An 18,907-nucleotide genomic window follows, 5' to 3' on the forward strand; every position below is an offset into this window, starting at 1 on the left:
TGTAACTGCCTGTCCATACGAGGCAGACAGATACAATGACAACCTGCAGGAGCCTGAGACTGCACCTGTGATCTGCTGATCACGGGGTGCAATGTTTTACAGGCTCCTAAAAAAAATAAAAATAAATGAATGCACATTTTTTTACCTGCAAAGAAATGTGCGTGGGAAAACATGGATCTCATCCTACCCCCTTCTCTATTGGTCAGCCACATAAAAATGCCATTAGCAAGGCTGGGAATACAACAGCTCCAGTAAGGATGGCGAGTTCCCGGTGCCCTCTCTGCTGCATCTAGTCACAGCGAGCAGATTCCCCCGATAGCTGTTTCTATTTTTTTAAAAACGCAGCCGTGTGGGGCTCCACCTGCCTGGCCACGTCATTCATTTACAGAATTCTGTGAATGGAAAACTACAAGTCTGGATAGCCTTTGCGGCTGTGGGCTTGTAGTTCTCAATGAACTACCACGGAGCTGTTGAGCACTGTGGTAGTTTTTTGTCTCTTCCTGTCAGTATTATCTTGCCTGTGAGGTAGGAACACACACATACACTGACAGGTCTACAGGAGCCCTGCATGGCACCCATATCTGCTGATCGCGAGTACAATGCTTTCTAGGCTCCAAAGTAAAAAAAACAAAATATAATAATAAATGCACATTTTTTTTTACCTGCAAAAAAGAGTTTTATTGTTTAAAGGTGAACTTATCCTTTAACTCTAATCATGTATTTTTTTTTCTGATAACGGATCTACTCATTTCAAATTGTCCATTGTAGCCACCCTGCCATAAACATAGTTCTGCCAGGTTGATCAATATTCTTTACTTGGCTCTCTTCTAAGCTGTGTTGCTGTTCCTGGCTGCTGCTACTAGCAATCACTGGCGCTTAGGGCAATAAACAAGGGAGCTGCAGCAATACTAGGTTATAAATATTTATGTTCCCCATGGTTAAACCACTAGGAAAATCCTCCAGCTGCCTTGCCAGGTCAAGGAGCATACAGTACCCAAGCTGAAGAGCCAGGAAAAGAAGGAGGAAGATTGGGGTTTGCCCTCTGAGAATCCTGATACTCCCTTGGGTGGAGCAGGAGTGTGATGAAGTTTCGAACCCATGTTGCTGGAGGTATCTGAATCCCTAATTTTCTCTCCCTTGTGAGCCAGAGCAGAATACTATAAAATACTAAAGTGCTAGGTGCCCTTCGTCACTGTAACCCTCCACAGCGCCCATGGATCCACCCTGGGGTAATATCAGCCCACCCCTGTGCTGGAGGTTTTTCCTTTTCTAGCCAGGGGGAGTCACTACAGCATTTTAACAGATTTACATCAAAATTAAGGATGATCAATAACAAATCGTTTAGATACTGAGCAAGTCTATTGTAGCCTACGTGAATAGCATTTTGTTTGTTCACCACAAACCCTAAAGAAAAACTACAGCAGCCAGTGGGAAAGGTCTAAATTTAATACAATTAAAGCACTGCACACAGAAATCATGACTACGTACAATGTGAAGGTGCAGAGAGCAGCAATGCAGGATGGATGGATGGATGGATGGATGGAATGTGTCTATTGGTTGCCGGTGACTTTTACTGCAGTGATCAGGAGGGAAGGAGGATGGGGATTCTGAAGTCACAAGAGGTCACGGGGCTTCATCCCACCGGTCACAGCATTCATGGCTCCCAGGTAGTGACATGGAGTCTTGCGCTTCATCTGTTGGAAAACAGAAAAAGAATGAACAAACTGAATGAATTGTAGGAGGACATGTTAAAGGCAAAAGCGCTGACTGTTATGTGAAGGTTGGCGTGTAATGCAGGCCATACATGGGTCGAATTCCGAACAAATTTTGTTAAAAAATTTTGTGCATTTTGTAATCTGATGGTGTAACCATTGATTTTGAAATTCAATTAAGCCTTCAATTTCACCTCATGTGGCTACAGAAAAGAATTTTTCTTTTCTTTCACAGCTCATATCTTTTTTTATTATATTTCTCGCACAATCCCATCTTTGATTAGAAATGTGTTAGTTTTTCAAACAAATTCTAACACGCTTATCACTCAAATGTGATGGCCGCATGAAAATCAGCCGTTGCTGCGACCCACTAATGGTACGAAATTCGAACAAAATTCATTGTTATGATTTTTAAAAGAAAATGTGTTGGGAATTTGACCCATGTGTGTCCGGCTTAAGCTGACCATTCTGTATCAGCCTCTGTGGGAGGAAAAGGAAATATTTTTCTGACAACATTGTAAACATTTCTAACTAATCTACCATTCTCTTGTTAATAATTAAGAAATGAAAACAAAAATTAAGAGCCAAGTAAAACGCTTAAAAAGGATGAGTCGACCTATTTCAGTAATATCAAAACAAACTTTTTTTCTATTGTTTAGAAAAAATGAGTCTTAGCCTTGCATTAATTTTACTAAAGCTCTTATTATTAGCGTTCGTATTAAAACCACAAAAATGACCACGGAGTGTGTAATTCTGGGAGAGTCTGCGCCTACACTGGGTACAATACTATCACTGAATTCTCTGAACACAGCGCACTAAGCTTTGCAGCAGCTGTAAAACGGTCCTGCTGCCACCCTGTTCTCCACAGAGGGGGAAGTTAAGGATATATACAGTACCTCACAGAAGTGAGTACACCCCTCACATTTCTGTAAATATTTGATTCTATCTTTTCATGTGACAACACTGAAGAAACGACACTTTTCTACAACGTGGCGTAGTGAGTGTACAGCTTGTATAACATGTAAATTTGCTGTCCCCTCAGAATAACTCAACACACAGCCATTAATGTCTAAACAGATGGCAACAAAAGTGAGTCCACCCCTAAATGACAAGGTCCAAATTGGGCCCAAAGTATCAATACTTTGTGTGGACACCATTATTATCCAGCACTGCCTTAACCCTCTTGGGTATGGAGTTCACCAGAGCTTCACAGGTTCACAGGTTGCCACTGGAGTCCTCTTCCACTCCTCCGTGACGACATCACAAAGCTGGTGGATGTTAGAGATCTTGCGTTCCTCCACCTTCCGTTTGAGGATGCCCCACAGATGCTCAATAGGGTTTAGGTCCGGAGACATGCTTGGCCAGTCCATCACCTTTGCCCTCAGCTTCTTTAGCAAGGCAGTGGTCGTCTTGGAGCGGTGTTTGGGGTCGGTATGCTGGAATACTGCCCTGCGGCCCAGACTCCAAAGGGAGGGGATCATGCTCTGCTTCAGTGTGTCACAGTACACACCTGAACCAAATCAGTTGATCTTGGTGTCATCAGACCACAGGATGTGGTTCCAATAATCCATGTCCTTGGTCTGCTTGTCTTCAGCAAACTGTTTGCAGGCTTTCTTGTGCATCATCTTTAGAAGAGGCTTTCTTCTGGGATGACAGCCATGCAGACCAATTTGATGCAGTGTGCGGCGTATGGTCTGAGCACTGACTGGCTGACCCCCCTTCCCATTCAACCTCTGCAGCAATGCTGGCAGCACTCATACATCTATTTCTCAAAGACAACATCTTGATATGACGCTGAGCATGTGCACTCAACCTCTTTGGTTGACCATGGCGAGGCCTGTTCGGAGTGGAATCTGTCCTGTTAAACCGCTGTATGGTCTTGGCCACCATGCTGCAGCTCAGTTTCAGGGTCTTGGCAATCTTCTTATAGCCTAGACAATGGTTTGATAAAAAAAATTCCTCCTGCGCTGTAATGGACCCCAAACCCTATCAGCTGCTTACACTCAAACTGATACCCAACCAGTGCAGAATAAATATTAAACAATAGTGCAGCGCTAATAAACTAAATCACTATAAATATTGCTACATGGGCTAAAAAAGCCAAACACATCTACATGTGAAATAATGATATTGAAAACATGGAAAAAAAAATAAAAAAATGAAAACATATGAAATATGAAAAATATGACACATCTTAAAGTGACCAAATCATCTTAGTGCTCCACACAAGTGCTAGAAAATAATATTGGAATAAAGAAACATAAATCACGTGATAGTGCCACTTCAAATCTCATAAATGTACAAACGCATAAATATATAAGTCCAATATGAATAATTCAGTTATGCAACATACACATACACACGCAGCTGGAGTGGAAAAGTGTGTTGGCACTTACACGATTGAGCACCAATTGCACATTGCATGTGTATGTTGCATCACTGAATTATTCATATTGGACTTATATATTTATGCGTTTGTACATTTATGAGATTTGAAGTGGCACTATCACGTGATTTATGTTTGTAATCTTCTTATAGCCTAGACCATCTTTATGTGGAGCAACAATTCTTTTTTTCAGATCCTCAGAGAGTTCTTTGCCATGAGGTGCCATGTTGAAACTTCCAGTGACCAGTATGAGAGAGTGAGGGTGATAACACCAAATGTAACACACCTGCTCCCCATTCACACCTGAGACCTTGTAACACTAACCAGTCACATGACACTGGGGAGGGAAAATGGCTAATTGGACCTTGTCACTTAGGGGTGGACTCACTTTTGTTGCCAGCGATTTAGACATTAATGGCGGTGTGTTGAGTTATTTTGAGTGGACAGCAAATTTACATGTTATACAAGCTGTACACTGACTACGTCACATTGTAGCAAAGTGTAATTTCTGCAGTGTTGTCACATGAAAAGATAGAATAAAATATTTACAAAAATGTGAGGGGTGTACTCACTTCTGGGAGATACTGTATTTGCCAATTAATTCAAGACCAAGAAAAATACAAGTGCCGCAGGACCAAAACAGCAGGGACGTTTACCTACATGAAAATAAGGACCTTCCGCCAATGCGTTTTTTCTAATATACCTGCTCTATGTGCAGCGCATTGGGGTGTATGGATTATGAATGGCACACCCTTACATTGTACAGCAGACTGCAATGCACTGCACTACAACCAACATATACCATTTTATTGTGGGTATTGAGCCTAAAACACTTTTTCCCCGCTCACACTCCCACTCAGAACAGTACGGCACCTATAGGACTGATGAGGTCACAGTTCGTCATGTTCCTCTGGTTGGGGAATCCCAGCGGGCTGCTGACAGGAGGCCGGAGTGTAGAATTCCATGAGGTATTCACAACGATTTGGCTCCGACGTGGATGAGACGACTGTTTCTTTACCACAGAACAATTTCACCTGCAGAAGGGAGAAAAATGACGGCATTTGCATGTCTTAGTCTGATCAAACATCTCATCACGATTGCTACGGTGCAACATACAGGGGGAAACACGCCTCCTCACACGTTCCCAAAGATTCCGAGTACAATCCTTCCACGTGGCTGTATGTGTACAGATACACTTTTATGGAGACTACAAAACTGCTATGTGGCTGTATTTATAAAGTGACTGCAATGCTGTTACATAGCTGTGCAGAGTAGGCATAAGATATATGGTGTATGTGACCTTCTAGGTGTCTCGTTATCCTGTAATGAAGCCATACCCTGCACTTTGGTCACAGCAGGCAATGCCCCTCAATCCAACATGTTATTCCCATCGGTCATCCCTAGTGACACTCACCCATGTGGACCGGTTGGGACCCTGCCAACAGCCTGTGCCCTGGTTGTACTTCATGGCACTACATCTGTCATTTTCTGGTCCGGCCCAGGTGTTCCAGATGCTGTGAATATGAAGTCATAACAAAAAAAGAAAAATCACATTTACTAGAAGGTGCTCAGGAGCCTATTTGCCCATTTCCTGTGAGTCCGGTTCACACCAATGCACTGAATGAAATGTTATTTTGTGAAATTTTATTAAAGGACAAGTTCACCTTTTGTAACGTTACGTGTTATACCCGTATTCAAGGTGTAACATGTAACAAGTTACTTTTGCAGCAGCAACAAGGACCCCCCCCCCAATCCTCATTGTGTCAGCATGCTGCTGATCTTCTCCCCACACCTCCCATTTTAAATAAACACGGCCTTGCGGCGCTCCGTCCACCCAGCCGTGTCATCCATTCACAGAATTTTGTGAACGGGAAAACAAGTACCAACAGCTTTTGCAGCTCACGGCTTATAGTCCTCAACCACGGCACTGTTGAGTGCTCTAGGTAGTTCACTGCTCCTCCCAGTACGTGGTGATAGCAACACTGACATTCTGCAGGAGCCTAATATTGCACCCAGGCTGCACAAAAAAAAAAAAAATTAAAAAACATTTTTACCTTCAAAAACTTTCCTTTTTCTTTTCTTTTTTTTTTTTTTTTTTTTCACAAAGAGCAGCTTATCCTTTGAAGTAATACAAGTAAACTGTGTGAATAATGTCGATGGTGTGAATGAGCCCTAAAGAGGGTGAGCTTGTGGATAGGAATTGTGTTCCAACACAATTTGTTTGTTTTTTTTACTTTAGGTACTTTCACATTTGTTTCTTACTCAAAACATGCATACAAATATCAATGCCATTGGACTCCATTGTTTTCACTTTTGTATAGAAGGCTTACTGCTGGCAGGTTTGGGGCATCCTCACAGTAGTAAAAATCATCATTTCTGAGCTTACAAAACCAGAAATATCACAAACTCACCCCAAATTAGTCTCTGATCCTCCAACCTTCGGCTTCTGTGTTACACGGTTAAATGGACAGAGGCGATAAATGTACCTGGGAAGAAGTAGAACATGAAAAACACACATAAACGCTGTATTGCTATACAGTCAGGTCCATAAATATTGGGACATCGACACAATTCTAACATTTTTGGCTCTATACACCACCAGAATGGATTTGAAATGAAACTAACAAGGTGCATTGCAGTCTGCTGTACAATGTGCTTTAACTGCAGACTGTCAGCTTTAATTTGAGGGTATTTACATCCAAATCAGGTGAACGGTGTAGGAATGACAACAGTTTTCATATGTGCCTCCCACTTGTTAAGGGACCAAAAGTAATGGGACAATTGGCTTCTCAGCTGTTCCATGGCCAGGTGTGTGTTATTCCCTCATTATCCCAATTACAATGAGCAGATAAAAGGTCCAGAGTTCATTTCAAGTGTGCTATTTGCATTTGGAATCTGTTGCTGTCAACTCTCAAGATGAGATACAAAGAGCTGTCACTATCAGTAAAGCAAGCCATCATTAGGCTGAAAAAACAAAACAAACCCATCAGAGAGATAGCAAAAACATTAGGCGTGGCCAAAACAACTGTTTGGAACATTCTTAAAAAGAAGGAACGCACCGGTGAGCTCAGGAGCACCAAAAGACCCGGAAGACCACGGAAAACAACTGTGGAGGATGACCGAAGAATTCTTTCCCTGGTGAAGAAAACACCCTTCACAACAGTTGGCCAGATCAAGAACACTCTCCAGGAGGTAGGTGTATGTGTGTCAAAGTCAACAATCAAGAGAAGACTTCACCAGAGTGAATACAGAGGGTTCACTGCAATAACCATTGGTGAGCCTCAAAAACAGGAAGGCCAGATTAGAGTTTGCCAAACGACATCTAAAAAAGCCTTCACAGTTCTGGAACAACATCCTATGGACAGATGAGACCAAGATCAACTTGTACCAGAGTGATGGGAAGAGAAGAGTATGGAGAAGGAAAGGAACTGCTCATGATCCTAAGCATACCACCTCATCAGTGAAGCATGGTGGTGGTAGTGTCATGGCGTGGGCATGTATGGCTGCCAATGGAACTGGTTCTCTTGTATTTATTGATGATGTGACTGCTGACAAAAGCAGCAGGATGAATTCTGAAGTGTTTCGGGAATATTATCTGCTCATATTCAGCCAAATGCTTCACAACTCATTGGACGCCACTTCACAGTGCAGATGGACAATGACCCAAAGCATACTGCAAAAGCAACCAAAGAGTTTTTTAAGGGAAAGAAGTGGAATGTTATGCAATGGCCAAGTCAATCACCTGACCTGAATCCGATTGAGCATGCATTTCACTTGCTGAAGACAAAACTGAAGGGAAAATGCCCCAAGAACAAGCAGGAACTGAAGACAGTTGCAGTAGAGGCCTGGCAGAGCATCACCAGGGATGAAACCCAGCGTCTGGTGATGTCTATGCGTTCCAGACTTCAGGCTGTAATTTACTGCAAAGGATTTGCAACCAAGTATTAAAAAGTGAAAGTTTGATTTATGATTATTATTCTGTCCCATTACTTTTGGTCCCTTAACAAGTGGGAGGCACATATGCAAACTGTTTTAATTCCTACACCGTTCACCTGATTTGGATGTACATACCCTCAAATTAAAGCTGACAGTCTGCAGTTAAAGCACATCTTGTTTGTTTAATTTCAAATCCATTGTGGTGGTGTATAGAGCCAAAAATGTTAGAATTGTGTCGATGTCCCAATATTTATGGACCTGAGTGTAACTATATATCTCAACCAATAAAACAAGTACTAACACGCATAAAATGACAACAAATGAAAAACATTTCCTTAAAGCACAGGAGAAAAGCTGCAGATTTGTGGCAACTACTGCACTGAAACACATTAAATCTCCAGCAGTTAAAAAAAATAAACACCCCTAATAAGGCACCTTTCAAACCGTTTGGCTCCGATCAGCAGGGTATCTGCTCACAGATCGCAGTAGACTTTTCTCTGTGTGAAAGGAGCCTTAGCATTACTTTTTTGTGACCTGCAGGAGTAATAATGTTTCAGTTTGTGACCGGTCACATCCGTGCCCTTGCAGTTTCTGTGGACACAGGCAGACCCCTGTCAGCTCTATGGGTGGCCAGGTGTAAATGGACTCTCCTGTACCTCCCATCCAGTCAACATAAATGAAAAATTACGCATTTCTTGTCTGTTTTTTTGCTTTCTGGTCCTGGATGGTGGTAGGTGGATGTAAACAGACACAAGCCCAATTACATCTGCCTGTACATAGGGCTCCATGGACCTTCCAACCAGGTCTGCCTGAAAAACTGACAAGCGGACCTGTTTGGAATGCTGGTGTGAAAGTAGCCTAACAATTACATCAGCACTTGCCCTATAATAGATCATACTCATCTGCAGCTTAGACCAAATTAGGGCTCATTCACAAAGAGAAAAAAACACAGTTATTTACCTGTTAACTATTTCCAGGAATCTTCCAGGACAGCTTCACATGAGGGATAGGCTCCTCCAACCAGGAAACACCTGATCCACTTTTTCCTAATAAATAGCCTCTCCACCCCTGAGATCCTCAGTGTAATAATATAACCGAAGGTCTAGGATAAAACACAAATATAACAGTAGGAATATCATATATCTAGTCCATTGTATGACAGAGCACCAGCTTATAACTAGAAAAGCTACAATTTCTGGGGAAATTGTGTGAAGTGTTCTTGCCTCCACCAGTAGTCTATAACTGGAGTGGGCAGTGTAACTGGGTGGAGTGGGTTCCTATGGCAACTCACTCTACAGCAAGGCCAGAGGAGAGCGGTTAAAAAACTGCTCCAACTTGCTCACTTCACTGGCGGTTGGCCTCTTCAAAAGATTGTAGTTTAAAAATTATAAATCTGAAGAGCTTTATATTGTAAGAATCACAAGACCCAGCCCTACATTTTGTTGCATAGTATGTCTCTGAAATATTAAAAATGAAGGCACAGTCGCAGTTTAGAAATTGCCCTTCAAATTTGAGGTGGCTAGAGTGCAGTTTCAATGAATGTCAATGGGCGGCGTGAGTTGCAAACAAATGGTCATATTGTGAAGACTATCAGGACTATGGCCTAGCCGTGGACATTTTTAGTGGCAGCAGGGATAGCTGAATGTTTTGATATAAGATTTGTGTAGGTGGGCTTGAAAATGAGGGAGTGATGGCAGTTTAGAAATCATGTCCTGATTTTTCAGCTCACACTCTAGCTTTTGTCAGCTCCCACTCTAGTTTTCAACATTCCGCCATTCATTCCTATGGGACCAATTTCACCACAAAAACGCTGATATTTCGTGAACCATTCGGCGAAACGTTCCACAAAGTAATAGCACACCAATCGGGAACAATCCGCATGTTTCGGTATATTACTGTCTACGTAGTGTAAAAACTGTGGGAGGAGTTAGGGTGGTAAATTTGGCTATAATAATAGGAATATATATGTGAGATAACAGTAAGTGGTTGCCATGCAAGAACACTTAATGACAGGATTCTCCCAATTAAGCCTTCCTAAATGTAACCCATTGGAATTATGCACCACAATCCTTTTGCAGCGGTTTAACACCGACACTGTTATTTCCCCACCCCCACCAATAACTGGCCCTACAGCCACTGTTTATTTTCAGCCAAGAGTAAAATGGAAGTTGATTCTAATCCAAGAATCTGTCATTCAATAACATTTTGTTGGGGTGGTTACTGCACTTGCTACTGAGTCACAGAATAAACCCAAAACACTTGGAGTCAGGACACCGGTACGCCACGATCCAAACACATTAACAAACTTACCTTGAACACATCCTAGTTGTGGTCCAGCGTGAAGAGCACCAGCAAGTCAGACTTTCCCTTGGACAGATTCTTGGGGACGACAATTGCTGGAGAGAACTTTCTCTTTACAGTCATTCAGTTTGCACTTTGACAACAAAAATAAACATATCAGTTATTTGGAAGAGCATCAACCCCAGCACTGCCCTCATATTCTACCATGGACAGGAATACAATCAGTTTGATTTGTAATTCTGAACACTTGACTTCTTATGAGCAGTTCTCATATTTCCGTTGTCTTTAGGGTGCATTTATTTTACATTACAATTTAAAGGAGGATTGAAGTCTACACTCAGAAACCTGCAAGTTTAACCACCTATCTACCGGGCACTTATACCCCCTTTGTGCCCCGGCCAATTTTCAGCTTTCAGCGCTGTCTCACATTGAATGACAATTCCACAGTCATGCAATATTGTACGCATATGACATTTTTATAATATTTTTCACACACAGAGATTTTTTTTTGTGGTATTTAATCGCCACTGTAATTTACTGCAAAGGATTTGCAACCAAGTATTAAAAAGTGAAAGTTTGATTTATGATTATTATTCTGTCCCATTACTTTTGGTCCCTTAACAAGTGGGAGGCACATATGCAAACTGTTTTAATTCCTACACCGTTCACCTGATTTGGATGTACATACCCTCAAATTAAAGCTGACAGTCTGCAGTTAAAGCACATCTTGTTTGTTTAATTTCAAATCCATTGTGGTGGTGTATAGAGCCAAAAATGTTAGAATTGTGTCGATGTCCCAATATTTATGGACCTGAGTGTAACTATATATCTCAACCAATAAAACAAGTACTAACACACATAAAATGACAACAAATGAAAAACATTTCCTTAAAGCACAGGAGAAAAGCTGCAGATTTGTGGCAACTACTGCACTGAAACACATTAAATCTCCAGCAGTTAAAAAAAATAAACACCCCTAATAAGGCACCTTTCAAACCGTTTGGCTCCGATCAGCAGGGTATCTGCTCACAGATCGCAGTAGACTTTTCTCTGTGTGAAAGGAGCCTTAGCATTACTTTTTTGTGACCTGCAGGAGTAATAATGTTTCAGTTTGTGACCGGTCACATCCGTGCCCTTGCAGTTTCTGTGGACACAGGCCGCGTCACTCATTCACAGTATTCTGTGAATGGGAAAACTACAAATCCCAGCAGCCTTTCCAGTTGTCAGTTTGTGGTTTTCAATCAACTATCACGCCAGTCCACAGCACCATGGTAGTTCATTGAGCCTTCCTGTCAGTAAGTATCTGCTTGCCCATACGGGATGTACAAGCAAGCAGATTCTGGCTGTGGTGGGAGCACAGCCTGCCTGTCCTCCAATGGGCAAGATTTATTTTTAATAGTAATGGCGGCGATCAGCGACTTATAGCATGACTGCGGCGGGCATTCTGACACTGGGGGGAACTGACTTGGTGTCACTGACATCCCCAGTGACACCAATACACTGATCAGTGCTAATAAAAAGCGCTGACACTGTACTAATGGCACTGGTCAGGAAGGGGTTAGCATGTGGGGCGATCAAAGGGTTAACTGTGTGCTGTGTGTGTAAGCCATGCAAAGCATTGTGCAGGAGCTGACAGGGGAGAGCACTGTATTGTTTACATACAGTTCTCTCCCTCCGTCAGTAATGCTCCTCGATCGCCGGGACCCGGTGACTGACAGCTAAGGCTGCGAATAGCTGCACGGGTAGGGCGCGTGCACGGCTCGGAAATGCGAAATCACGTATATATACAGGTGATTTTGCGCACCCCTGCCGCCCTGTAGCAGTATATCTTCTATAGGGCGGCAGGAAAGCGGTTCACTGAAAGTACAACGAGGTAACCTGATAAGACTTCTTTTCTGATCTTCTGGAGTTTAATAGACACTAGCTAGATCAAAGCCGAGCACATAAATCCTGAAGATCTGAACTTCAGCTTCCCTTCAGTCTTACACAGTTGTACAGACTTCTCTGCTCTACTGACATGGCTTGATTTCACTGCACACTGAGCTTCTCACAGTGTGCATCACAAGTCAGAGCCCACCTTATTTCCTTGCTGGAGGACGTCAAGCATCTATTCTTTCCTCCCCGGCCTTCCTGTCCCTGGTCCACCCTTTTCATTCATTGGATTTCACTTTCAATCATGAAGGTTCGGCATCACATGTGTGCATTACCTGGAGTGATTTGTGTGCCAACCAAGCCTGCCGAGAGTGCCACTGCTGAGAGACGGACATCCAACCATCAAAGCATTTTGATTTTTGCACAACTCGTCCTAAGAGTCAGCCCACTGCTTGTATCAGAACTGAGGACCTATGAGAGGAGTACTGAGGCAGGGTGCTGTGATCATTTCAGAAGGCCAGCATCCCACTAGCACCTCTCACCAGCCATTGCATAGGGAAGCACAGAGACCCAGTGATGTCTAAACAAGCTATATAGTGAAAACAGAAAGTTTCCTTTTAAAACTCATCAGCATGTTGATGGGGATGGAAAGACTTCAGCTTCAAAGGAAACCCTGAGGAACTTATCGAGGTGACCCGTCCTTCTGAGAATTGTAGTACCCGCCATGATACTTTGGATCATCCTTCACAAGTACAGAGATGAGGAATTCTAACAGTTTTCTGACATTCACAGCATGCTTGTTCCAGGCATTGAAGCCAAACTACCAGGCACATAGCATGTTCAGAAGACCAACAATGACCACAAAAGCAGACCCATACTTCTCATGACAGGTAGACTATGAAGGAAACGAATGCATGAACCAATATGGAGATCATTATGGAACACTCTGAAAATGCTATTTGCCTGGCTGCCTCTAGAATCCATACTTTGAAACACCAACTTGAACCCAGCATGCAGGTTAGAAAGCAGGGATGCACCGTACCATTTTCTGATCGGCGAGTACCGATACTTTCGGTCAAGTACTCGCCGATACCGATTGCCGATACTTTGTGGTGCGATGTGCGTCAATACAAAATGTATGAACACAAATTGCACCACAAAGACCAGCATGCGATGTGAACATGAATGCAATTTCTGTCCAATTGCATGCGGTTTCCCCACTGGACAGGAGCGGTGAAGGGAGTTTTCCCGCAGCGGAGAGTGGGCGTGTGGGGATGTATACCATGGTGGCAGATACTCCATATTCTCAGCGGTAGGAGAGGAGACAAAGACGCCGAGATCTGAAATCCCTGCCGATTTCTCTCCTCACCTTGCAGCAATGACAGTTCAGGCTAGAGGACTACTGATGTCACATGGACGGTGCTGACCAATCAGATGCCACAGGGATGTTGGATTCCTATCTCCTGACGCCTGGGACATGTATTTCTGGGCGCTGGGCAGGTAGTTTCATTCTACCTTTAGGTCTGCTGCGGGCAAGCAGCAGGGCTCACCTGTCAGGTGAGGCAATCGGTGGCAGCGCTGCTGCTGACTGCGTTGCACAGTGCCAGCCTCTCCGCACCCCCGTTGTGTGGTCTCCCCGTTGGGTAGAGGGGAGGGAGAAGAGCGGACGAGTCCCCTCCCCTTCTTGTGCTGACTCGGAAGTGACGTTATGATGTCACTTCCGGGTCCCCGTTGAGAGATTGTAGAGCAATCCCCATTGGAACAGAGGGGAGACATCCAGAGTCTTTTAGACCTTGGATGTCTCGAAGAGAACCTGTCACCAAAATCATCACATAGGGGAATTTGTCCCCTACGTGATAAAAAAAAAAACTTTTTTTTTACTTTTTTTTTTCAATTATAAAAAATGAAAGTTACACCCAAGCACATACCATCCCCCAAAAAAGGCCGGCACCCCCACATATACAAACGTACAAACCGTAAAAGCACACGCTGAGACGCCTACGCATGAAACCGTCGATTGCGATACGTTACATATCGCCGCGCACGCCAGAATGAGAGCGATAATTCTAGCACCAGACCTCCTCCGTAATACTAAACTGGTGACCTATAAAGGAGCTTGAAAAGTGTCGCCTATAGAAAATACAGGGTACTGAAGCTCCTCGCCATTTCACAAGTGCGCACAAATTTAAGGATGACAAGTTGGATATCTATTTATTCGCTGCAACCTCGGCTTTTATATTTTACAGAAAATAGGGTCATTTATTGCTTTTTTGTGCCCTAAAATTAACTTACTTGTATTTTTTAATGAAATTTTGCGATAATATGCGACATAAAAAATTGGAACTACCCCTATTTTATTCTCTAGGGTCTCTGCTTTCAGAAAATATATATTTGGGTGTTATGCCATCTTCAGGCTTAAAATTATTTTTTTAAATGTGTGCAAAAATGGCAAAAACGGCTCTGGCAGCCAAAGGGATAAAGTACAAGCTCTGACCCACCCATTCCTGACGAGCAGCCAATTGGTGCTCAGTACACTGCAAGGTCTCTCTCCTCCCTGCTAGTCCCCGGGTGCAGTGCTGGAGAGAGGGGGGGGGGGAGGAGATAAACAGCGCAATGTTAAAAATATGACACATTTAAGTCGCCATAAAGCCTCTTTTGCTTTTAAAACAAGTAGATTGTCATGAGGGACAAGTAGATTGGGGCCCCGATTTAGTCCCTGGACACGTCGTTTTTTCAAACATTTCCACCCCCCTGTGCCATCTCGCCCGTACTGTCATGGCTGCAAGGAGAGGAGAGAAAGCCGCTTCACAGGTCTGCAGATTTGAAATCCCCACAACTTTCTATCCTCTCCTTGCAGCAATGACAGTCCGGGCAAGACGGCTTCTGATTGGTCAGCACCGTCCATGTGTCCATAATCCAAACAGGAAGTGAGAGGAAATCCATGCAAACTGGACCCCCCAGAACACCAGAACTAGTGTCCCCATCGGAAGATTTCCCCTCTATCACTTTTCTGGGGACAACCCAAAATGTGGGATCTTCTTTCCCATTCACTTTGGATGATGATGGTAAACAGGACAAACAGAGAGGGGGGATCTCCCCAACAACGGGGGGCACAGACAGCAATAAACACTGACAGGGGCTCCAATCATCTCCACTCCATCCAAATCTAAACATGACTTTCCTTTACTTATTTCATTTCTTTTAATATTTAGATTTGTTTTCAGTATTCCTCAGTGATTGTATGACACGGATCTCTTTATGAAGAGTGGAGGAGGTACGGGGAAGTGATATTTGGGGGATTATAGCTCTGTATTCATTTCCTTTATGAATGGCTGATATCGGGGGGGGGGGGGTCTGGCACAGCTGCTGGGGGGATTGGGGGGTTTCGGCACTATGCTGGGGTACTATAGAATTAATACATGGAGAGAAATGAGATGTATTCTCTGCAGGCATGGGGGGCCCAGAAACACTGGGGGGGCGGGATGGGGGAAGTTGTAGTAACACTAGGGGGGCAGAAATACTGGGGTGGAGTGTAGATACACTGGGGGGATGGGGGCAATTGTAGGAACACTGGGGGGGGGGGGAAGTTGTGGTAACATAGGGGGGCAGAAAAACTGGGGGGGGGGGGTAAGTGGGCAGTTGTGGTAAAAATGAGGGGGGCAGAAACACTGGGGGGAAGGGGGAAGTTGTGGTAACACTGGGGGGCAGAAAAACTGGTGTGGAGGGCAGAAACACTGGGGGGGAGGGCATTGGGTAAGTTGTAGTAACACGGGGGGGGTTGGGAAACACTGGGAGGGGATGGGGGCAGTTGTGGTAACACTGGGGGGGGGGTAGAAACACTGGGGTGGAGGGCAGAAAACCTGGGGGGATGGGGGCAGTTGTAGTAACACTGTGGGGGTGGGGGGGGGGGGAGTAGAAACACTGAGGGGGGGAGCAGTTGAAATACTGGGGGGGATGGGGGAAGTTGTGGTAACATGGGGGGGCAGAAACACTGGGGGAATGGGGGCAGTTGTAGTAACACTGGGGGGGGCAGCAACACTGGAGGAGATGGGGGCAGTTTTGGTAACACTGGGGGGGGGGGCAGAAAAACTGAGGGGAGGATGGGGGAAGTTGTGGTTACACGGGGGGGGGGAGAAACACTGGCGGGATGGGGGAAATTGTTGTAACACGGGGAGGGAAGAAACACTGGGGGGGGGGGGATGTGGGTAGTTCTTGTAACGGGGGGGCAGAAACACGGGGGGGGATGTGGGCAGTTGTAAAACTTGGGTGGAAGACAGAAACACTGGGGGGGGCATTGGGGTAGTTGAGGTAAAACGGGGGGACAGAAAGACTTGGGGAGAAGGTGGGGGCGCTTGTAGAAACACTGGGGGGGCAGAAACAGTGTGGGGGAAAATTGTAATACGGGGGGGGGCGCAGAAAAACTGGGTGGGGGGACATTGGGGAAGTTGTGGTAAAACAGAGGGGCAGAAACACTGGGGGAAGGTGGGGCAGTTGTGGTAACACTGAGGGGGGGGGCACAGAAACACGGGGGGAGATGTGGGCAGTTGTGGTAACACGGGGGGCAGTTGTGGTAACACGGGGGGGCAGAAACAATGGGGGAGCAGTTGTGGTAACACTGGGGGGATGGGGGCAGTTGTGGTAACATGGGGGGGCAGAAACAATGGGGGGGGAAGTTGTGGTAACACGGGGGGCAGAAACAATGGGGGGGCAGTTGTGGTAACACTGAGGGGATGGGGGCAGTTGTGGTAACATGGGGGGCAGAAACACTGGGAGGGGGGGCAGGTTTGGTAACACGGGGGGGGGGCAGTTGAGGTCACACGGGGGGGGGGGGGGGGGTGTGACAGGCGATGGTGAAGCTCCAGGTATGCCCCCCCCCATCATTTATTTGTCTCTCAATAGATAAAATCCCCCCCACATCATCCAGCACTCCCTCAGCCTCTTCCTCCTCCCCACCCCCGGCCTTCTCCTCACCTGGGCTCCCCCGGTCGCCATCTTGCCTGCCCCGGACCCCGTTTCTCTCAGCTCCCGTCTGTCTCCTCCATCCCTCCTCGGGCTCCTATTACTCTCTGTGACATCAAAAGATGGCCGCCGAAGGAAAGCGAAATCTATGACGTGTAATGGAGCTGATTGGGAAGGGAGACACCTATGGCGGGGAGCGGTATTACCGCCATGGAACACATACAGGCACAGTGACATCTGGAGGCAGAATTTAGGAAAACCCACTAAAGTCACCACAACACTCATTCATTCTATGGAAAAATCAATAAAATATCAGATTTATTTTGGTTTTCAGTCAAAATATGTAGGCCCAAAAAGTGATAGTGTGAGGTGAAGGCTGTGATTGGCAGAATGATTAGCTCCACCTCCAGGCTCTGATTGGCAGAGTGATTAGCTCCGCCTCCAGGCTGCCTCTGACCTCACTTCCTTTCTGGTTGCCGAGCGATACAGATCGTCAGAGCGGTTCTCCTGCAACTGACTGCGATCATTAGCATTTCTATTGCTGATATCATTATATTATTCTTTATTAGTGGGATATATTTATATTTTTAGCCACTTTCAGGTCATCCAGCACCATCACGATGCCACGACCTTCACGACGCCCATCTCGTGGAAGGTCTTCACATCAGGTGAACGGAGGGTCTCCGTTCGCCCATCGGACGAGGTCCAGGGTCCAACGTCATCGGAGACGGGAGGAGGCCTCCACCCACCGCAGCCGTTCACCAAGAGAGCGAGCCCGGGCCCCTGAGCCCCACCCACCACCGGCCATGGAACAGCGCGCCGGGGCCCCTGAGCACCCCCCACCCCCAGCCATGGAGCAGCACGCCGAGGAGGAGGTAATTCTCTGTCCCATCTGTTTGGCAGGTTATGAAGATGGAGAGGACACGACCATCCTGGCCTGCGCTCACGAGTTCCACACCAGCTGTATCCACCGATGGCTTGAAGAGAGCGCCACCTGTCCAATCTGCAGGACTGCTATTCCCAACCAGCAGGACGACCAGCCACTCCTCCCTGAGGACATACAAGAAGACGAGATTGAAGACATTCTGTTTGGATATGTAATTGATGAAAATGGTGAGGTATACTTGCATGTCATTGTATTACTCAGGGAGGAGGTAATGTAAATGGGAACGGTTACTGTGTACAGTGTATATATTTTTAAATTCTTTATATATTATTTTTAATATTTATATTATATATGTTACATGTTTATCTGTTTTAGCCTTGAAGTAGTTATTGCATTAATGCTTTGAGAAAAAAAAAATAAAAATTTAAAAACCAAAAAAAAAAAAGTTTTATTATTATATATTTTTAGATGTTTTATGATTATAGTAATGTTAACTAATGCTTTGAAAATTTTTTTATTAATATTATATATTCTTAGATGTTTTATATTTATAGTATTTATGGTAACGAATGCTTTGAAAAAAAGAAAAAAAAATGATTATTATTAATATTATATATTCTTGGCTGGTTTATAATAGCAGTAGTTATTGTACTAATGTTTTGAAAATTTTTTATTTTTGGAAAATAAAAAGTAAAAAAAAAAAGTTACTTTCATGAGTTAATGTTATATTGTTAGGCTGGCCATACATTATACAATTATCTGCAGATTTTCTGCCCAATTTCCTTTAGATTTACCTTCAACTATGTAGTGCAAGGGCCGGCCTAATTGGATACAACTGAAAGTGTTGTTTAGGTT

The 18,907-nt window shown here is 44.5% G+C and overlaps 1 long non-coding RNA gene across 1 annotated transcript; it reads right to left on the bottom strand.

The window, feature by feature from the left end:
* Nucleotides 1-1,424: 1,424 nt before the first annotated feature.
* On the bottom strand, nucleotides 1,425-6,609 carry LOC149464777 (uncharacterized). Its single transcript, XR_016312311.1, has 4 exons — nucleotides 6,510-6,609; nucleotides 5,513-5,612; nucleotides 4,972-5,132; nucleotides 1,425-1,694 (listed from the first exon to the last, which is right to left on the bottom strand). It is a non-coding gene; the product is annotated as an uncharacterized LOC149464777 (long non-coding RNA).
* Nucleotides 6,610-18,907: the final 12,298 nt, after the last annotated feature.

This window comes from Staurois parvus, unplaced genomic scaffold (assembly GCF_062004578.1).
Source record: "Staurois parvus isolate SC_StPar_1 unplaced genomic scaffold, SC_StPar_1.0 ptg000147l, whole genome shotgun sequence".
Taxonomy (NCBI): Eukaryota; Metazoa; Chordata; class Amphibia; order Anura; family Ranidae; genus Staurois; species Staurois parvus.